Genomic DNA, 6,757 nt, shown 5'->3' with positions numbered 1-6,757 from the left:
ATTTTCTTTAAAGTCAACAACTCTCATGTCAACAAGTTCCTTCTAAAATTTATGAAAAAGATTCCGCTTTTGGAGAATGAGCATTCCCCACCCTCTCCCGCCTTCTGAGAAACAGTGGTGCGCTTAGCCCTTCCCTGAGTCTGCTGGAGCAAAACGAAATGAAGAGAGTATTTAAAGCTCAAAAGTATACTACTGAATGAGAAATGAGAGGTTGTTTCTTTTATGGTGTCGTTCACATTTATTCAATTTGACTATGTAGATGCAAATTTTGACCTCCAAGTTCTATCTTTTTCCTGTAGATATTTTGCTTTTGTCCCTGCAGGCATTTTTGTCTTATTTCCTAAGTTCAAGCTTCTCAAAGTGTCTCAGTTGCTTTAGTGGCCTAATTGTGCAGTGGCATATTTAAAAGTCATTATTTTCATCATCTATTAAATGTAGCCCAGAACAGCTTAAAAAATTGGGTGAGGCATTTTTGCAAAAGCATTTATGGTGTGGGCTGCCAAGGAATGTGCAGCTGCAGGAGCTTCTTTGTCTAATCTCAGACTTTTACTTGAAAATGTATTAAGGGTGGATACCTGTGAAGAGGAACCAATTTGGTCTCCAAAGAACTGCAAGCATTGGTTAGAGAGATGCACGCTTGGTTTGAACATGCCGAATCTATTGATACACTTACAAAGTAGCCCTTTTATATTGAAATGAGCAACCTTAGCTTGGACTGCACCTGCTGTCTTGCTAGTTTTTAACATCTTTGCAGAGTGTATCCTAAGCGGTGGTGTATTGATAAATGTTTAAGGACAAGATGGGGGAGAAGGGAGGCACCTGATGGGTTACATTTGCCAATTTCCTTGGTGTAAATACTCCCGCCATAGCCGATTTCTCACATCACCAAATGCAGAGTTGGGAAGAAATGTGCAGTGTCACGCTATCCTGTGTTATTTTTACCATACGGAAACAATAAGCAAATAATCTCAAAAGCAGAGATAACAAGATGAACTGAAATAATTAGAAAATGAAGATCTTTGAATCTTTGTTACCTTTTAAAAAATATCTAATTTATTTAATGGTAGTTTTATATCATTTAAATTTTAATTATGGCCATGGTTCACAACCAACTCTGGCATACCACTGAGACTAAGCCAAGAGGTTCAACTATGTAACTAGATGATAAAATTGGGGCCATTCTGTTTCAGTTCTGTTGGAAGTACCAAAGTCCAAGAATAAGGCGAGTCGTTCTAAGTACCCTGTATTAAAATATGAGTTACTAGGCCACCCATGTGGGAGACAACCCAAGTTGGATTGTCCCTCAATGGGGAGAACCCAAGTTGGCCAGCACCACCTCCTTCTAGTTGGGCTGGAAGAGGTGGGGAGAGAATTTCTTTGAAAAAAAGATTGTTGGATTGTACTCCAACACACACAACAGGGACTTCAAGGGGATGTCCCAGGGGACTTATAGGCACTCCCCTGGAGTCTGGAAACATAAGGACTGGGATCTGACACCCACAAAGAACAGGAAGCCTAAAGGCTATGGCTGTGGCCGCACTACTGTGTCTGATCACTGAGTAAGGAGGACGGTAATAGAACAAACTTCACTTCCAGTGATGGTAGGGAAAGGTGAGTGTTTCTGGAGCTCAGATGTGGACCATGTAAAACGGAGCCAGCCTGGGGTTGCCTTAGAGGGGATCTTACTCAATAAGCAAGTGATGATCTGGAGGGATGATGTGACCCTAACAGAGGAGTAGGTGCCCAGAAGCCCTCCAAGGGGGCAGCGTTAATCAGACAACTGGCGATGTCAAGGTGGTGGCTGTCAGATGTCGCTGGTGAAGGATAACTGAGGAGCCAGCCATAGCCTTGACCGAGAGAAAGAATCAGCTTGGAGCATCTGCCTTCCTAGACCACCAATGTCTTGTCGAAGCTCTTCCTCTCATCTTCGCTATCCCTTGAGCCAACCTTACAAGGGTCAGAAACAGCAGCCAGAGGGAAGAAGGTAAGTGAGGAAAAGGAGGTAAAAACAGCAGTGCCCACGCCCAACTAAAGTCTACATAGAAAGCTTCAAATTGGATTAAAATGATTTTTACAGTGCACTGGACTAGTAGTCATAGGATTAGAGACTGAGTCATTTTAAATGCCAAAATGTAGGACTATTCATTTATTATCCAAGAGCAGTGGAAAAGCTAGACAGTATTTCATCTTGGGGAGGGATGAGGAGGGAAGGGTTCCAGAAATCAAATTCGAAGAGCAGTGGAAGAACAAACCTAGAAGTTTGGTTTCTCTTTATAACTCATTGATGTGCAATCAGTCACTCAAGTAATTACAGACATATTTTTGGAATATTTTCTGAATACATTCAGATCTCCAATATTCCTACCAATTGCTACTTAGAAGAATGAAGTCACATTTGTTAGTATGGAGCCTTTCTGAGGACAAACAACAATTGAAAAAAAAAACCCAAAAAACTTAGAGTAACTTTGGGAATTAAATTAAATTGAAGTACTTCACAAAGTGTTGAGGGCCAAGCTTGTCATTCTCAATTCTAATTGGGAAATCTTAGTCCCCAAAAAAGAATAGGAAAAGGTAAGCTGATTTATAAACGTTAGAGTGGATGTAATTTACCATAGTCTCTCTAAGCGCTAACCCAGTAAGGAGTTAAAAAGGAAACATTAACATACCTAATTATTTTCAGTTACAGAACACTAGACAACCGATTCCTTCTGCATTGCCTAAGTCATTTTTTGTTTGTTTGTTTGGAACTGTACAGAATACGCAGCCATAGAATTCTTGCTAAAAGGAATTTTAACTTTTACTTACTCAATTTCATGAACGTAAATGTAATTATAAAGTGGAGGGGTTATTTCGGGGATTGGGCTGGGAACAAGTGTGAAAGCTCCCAGGTTCTATGAAACAGCCTCATGTCTGTTCCACTCACTAGTAGAAATTATATTTGCAACAATGACTAAGCCCAGAAAATTCTGTCAGTTTACTGGACACAGAGGCCACACACTCTCTTCCCAGGAGGGATGTGTTACCAAGGTAAAGCCTTCAGTCAGACCGTGTTGTCTAAAGAAGGACACGGGTTGGTAGTAACAATCATCTGGTGACAGAAGCAAGAGGGGAAAGGCGAAAAAGTGAAAAACAACACTGTGAGGTCTCTCTCAATTTGCAAATATTGCACTCTTTGATAGATATTCCAACTGAAATGCCCCCAGGGACTAGAAACATTGAGGAAGAAAAAGAAGAAGAAGAAAAGCAGCCAGTTATGAAAACAGACTACAGCACAAATGTTACCTACATAGCTACTGACGGCCTGCTTCTGTGTGAGGGACAATAGGGCACGGGGAGGAGTGTGGTGAAGGGGAGACTAGCCCGCGACGGTGCCTGATGACTGTGCCACATGAAAAAGTGGATCCAGCAGCCAAAACATCCAAGCTTTGTAATGCCCTGATTTTTTAAATGTTACCGACTTATTTTATTTTATTTAATTTTATTTTATTTTATTTTATTTTATTTTTTTAAAGGGGGAAAGAAAGAGAAGAGGGGGGAGAGAGAGAAACTTAAGCAGGCTCCATGCCCAGTGCAAAGCCCGATCACAGGGCTCGATCTCGATCTCACAACCCTGAGATCATGACCTGGGCGGAAATCAAGAGTCAGACACTTAACTGACTGAGCCACCCAGGTGTCCCACTACCACCTAATTTTAAAAGTGGAAAACACTGGAAAAAAACGTCGAAAACACTGTGTTCACCAACGACAACATGGGTGCTCTATGATCTGTAGTATGATCAAAGTATCTTTAGATAATAGTAATAATTCAGTCTTGTTCAGATTCTTTTAGAGGTCTTCACTATGGCCTGGAGCGAAGTGATTCACCCACATTAACCGTTTTAATTCAAACGTACGTGTAGCACCAGGTTAACAACAAAAAGCATCGAACGTAAATTTCGTGGCATTCTGTTTTTGTGTTTTAAGAGCAAAAATTGTTGACATGTAAATAATTCTAAATAACTGTTCTCTGTTCCTATTACATCTTTAACCGTTTAAGAAGGCACCCGGAATGGAGACTAGGTCACATAGGGCAGGGCCTTGTCTACCCTGATAAGGTGAATATGGAGAACTCATGAACATTTATGGAAAGACTTTGGAAATCAGAACTATTTATTAGCTGCCAGAGCCCTGTGCTTTCCATCACCTCCTGCCAAACAATGCATTAGTTGTGGGAAGTATGCAGGGATATGAGAAAGATACAATCTGTAGTTTCTGAGAATCCTTGCAATGCACTGTTGCCATCTTGTCGTCTGAAGCAAAAACTCTAAGGAATCCAGTTCACCCTTTTAGAAAAGACCTATGAAGGCTACTCCACCGAAAGAGCAAAAAATCTTCCTCCAGTGGCAAGCGAAATGTCCCATTCTGTCATGTTCTCTCTAAATTTTACCCATTTACAACTCTCTTTTCAAACAACAACAAAAAGTAATGTCTCTCTGAAAAGGATAACGTATCAATTGCTGAGCACTATAATCTGGTTTCATCTTTCTGGATTTTCTGCCGTAGTCCTTAAAACATTCACATGAAGTTACTGGAGGCAAGTTCAGTTAAGAAAAGAAAAGGTTGAAGAGATGAGGAAGAGAAAGACAAGGACAAAGGGCTAATGTATACATTTTATTATTTTCTGTAAGGTCAACCTTAGATTTCCTATTTTAGGAACTGAAGTCATTATGGGTCAAGAAATTAACAGAGCTATTATAACATCGAAACACACGTACACATCCGTATACACGTACACACACTTCAGGAAAATTGTGTTTTGTTTTGCTTTGTTTTTCAGTGTGGACAGGTTTACTCTGGGAGTGGCACCCCATTTCCAGCCGTACCAACAACAGGGAAACATAGGGGCCTCTGGAATGTATGATAGTAGAAAGATCAGTCCTGGGAGCATGAGGACAAATCATTCCTCTTCATCATCCTCAGCCATGCCCAGGGACCATGTGCCTGGGGCGCGAGCAGGGTTATCCCCTGGAGAGAGACAAGGCTACCGAGCCAGGCTAGCCCACCATGGCTGTCAGTGCCACCAGCATGGGTAGGATCTGGTTTCTGCGCTGGTATGGTTCCCCCTCAGTCTCTGGGCCCACTGGTGTCTGGCGTGGAGATGGCACTTCAGCCCCGTCTCGGGGGAAGCAGAGGCTGAGGACGTGTGTGCAGTAGGCACAGAGGTTGTGCGACCCTCGGAGGTGCACCTGCAGCTTCCCATTGGGCAGCAGGGCCAAGTAGCCAAAGACAAAGGTGTCCAGGGAGGCTGGGGCATCTCCAAAAAAGAATTTCTGAGAGCCTAGCTGCTGAGACAGGGGGTCCGGCATTCCTGAACCTCTTGGTACAGCTCCTTCTCCAGTTCTTCCTTGTTCTCAGGCCTGTGCTCCCGACACAGCAGCGGAATCCGGCCAGAAGGGAGAAGATGAGGGGAGACGGCAGAGCCGCTGCATACTACTTCCGGGTCACGTCCACCTAGTTCTTGGTGTCTACCCAAAAGTGTGTATCAGCACCCAGAGCAGCTTCTCCTCCAGCAGAGATGTGAAGGCCAAGGTGTCTGCCCCTTCTGCCCATTGTCAGGCTGACAGATCATAATCGGCGTTGTACTTCTCTTTTAGAAGGTGGGTGATGGTCTTGTGTGGTACCGAGATGATCTCTACAGGACTGGGCCAAAGGACAGGCAGAGTTGCTGAAGGGTTCTGCCAGGGGTTGGTGATCTTGTGCATCTTGAGTGGGCCACCAGTAAATCTGACATAGGTCAGCACCGCCAGGCTGTCCAGGTCCACTGAAGGTAGCCCCGCCCCCAACCAGGAGAACAGCTCCATGGGCGCCGCCATCTTGCTTGCCCTCTGTCCCAGACGAAAATAGTTTTGTTTTGTTTTGTTTTTTAATGAAAAGCCCCTTTTTTCCCCTTCGCAAACAGTATAAGCAGTCTTTAGTTGAATGTGTTTTTAAGAGTACCGGAGATAACATATATAGACAAAATCCCGTCTTAAAATTGTTTGTGGGTTTTTCAAATAGTTTCATCATAACAGAATTGGATTATAACGGCTATAATGAAATCACCACTAGAAATTGTTTTTTCAGTTTGGAGGCCTTGAAGGTGAAATAAACTTCCTAAAGAGAAGCATAGTGATCTCAATAGGAAATAGAGAGTCCAAACATTCTTTCCCTCCCTAACTTCTGTCATTTCTCTGGGATGCAATATTGTTTTTGACTTACTATATTGGCTGGGGGGGGGGCAGTTTCAGAGATTTCTAGTTGGCTATTCCTGGCCTCTTGGATAACTCTGACCTCTTTAGGCTCAGAGACCAATGGAGGGGTCAGCCAGCTACAAAGTATATCTATTTCAGTTACACATTTGGGAACCAGGGAAATGACCACAGGGTTTGTCCAGGGTCCCAGTGGACACACTGGGAGCCAGACACAGACCAGAATTCATTTATTATTTAGCTCCCATGTGATCACAGGAGTATAGGGAGCCCAGGCAATGCTTTGAGTCTCTGGGTGGCATTGTCCCTTTTCTCTAGTAAATGGCCACACGTTTCTTTACGGATGGACAGAGAAATCATGACTGTGTTCACTTGCGTGAAATTATAGGATCCTTCTTCCTGGAGACCTAGCCTCTTCTTTAGCCACTAGGTTACAGGTCCAAAACTTGGTTCAGGTTCAGAAACATTTTACTGAGATGAGTGGCTTTAGCCTTCTGGTTATCCATCCTTAATCGCTTTGATTTAATGGG

General features: G+C 43.1%; 1 pseudogene; it reads right to left on the bottom strand.

Annotated features, from left to right (window-relative positions):
- Positions 1-4,936: 4,936 nt before the first annotated feature.
- LOC113255919 (metaxin-1-like) lies at positions 4,937-5,864 on the bottom strand (annotated as a pseudogene).
- Between the last annotated feature and the right edge of the window lie 893 nt (positions 5,865-6,757).

The sequence above is a fragment of the Ursus arctos genome, unplaced genomic scaffold (genome assembly GCF_023065955.2).
Source record: "Ursus arctos isolate Adak ecotype North America unplaced genomic scaffold, UrsArc2.0 scaffold_21, whole genome shotgun sequence".
NCBI classification, from domain to species: domain Eukaryota; kingdom Metazoa; phylum Chordata; class Mammalia; order Carnivora; family Ursidae; genus Ursus; species Ursus arctos.
This window is presented reverse-complemented; position numbering and strand designations above follow the sequence as displayed.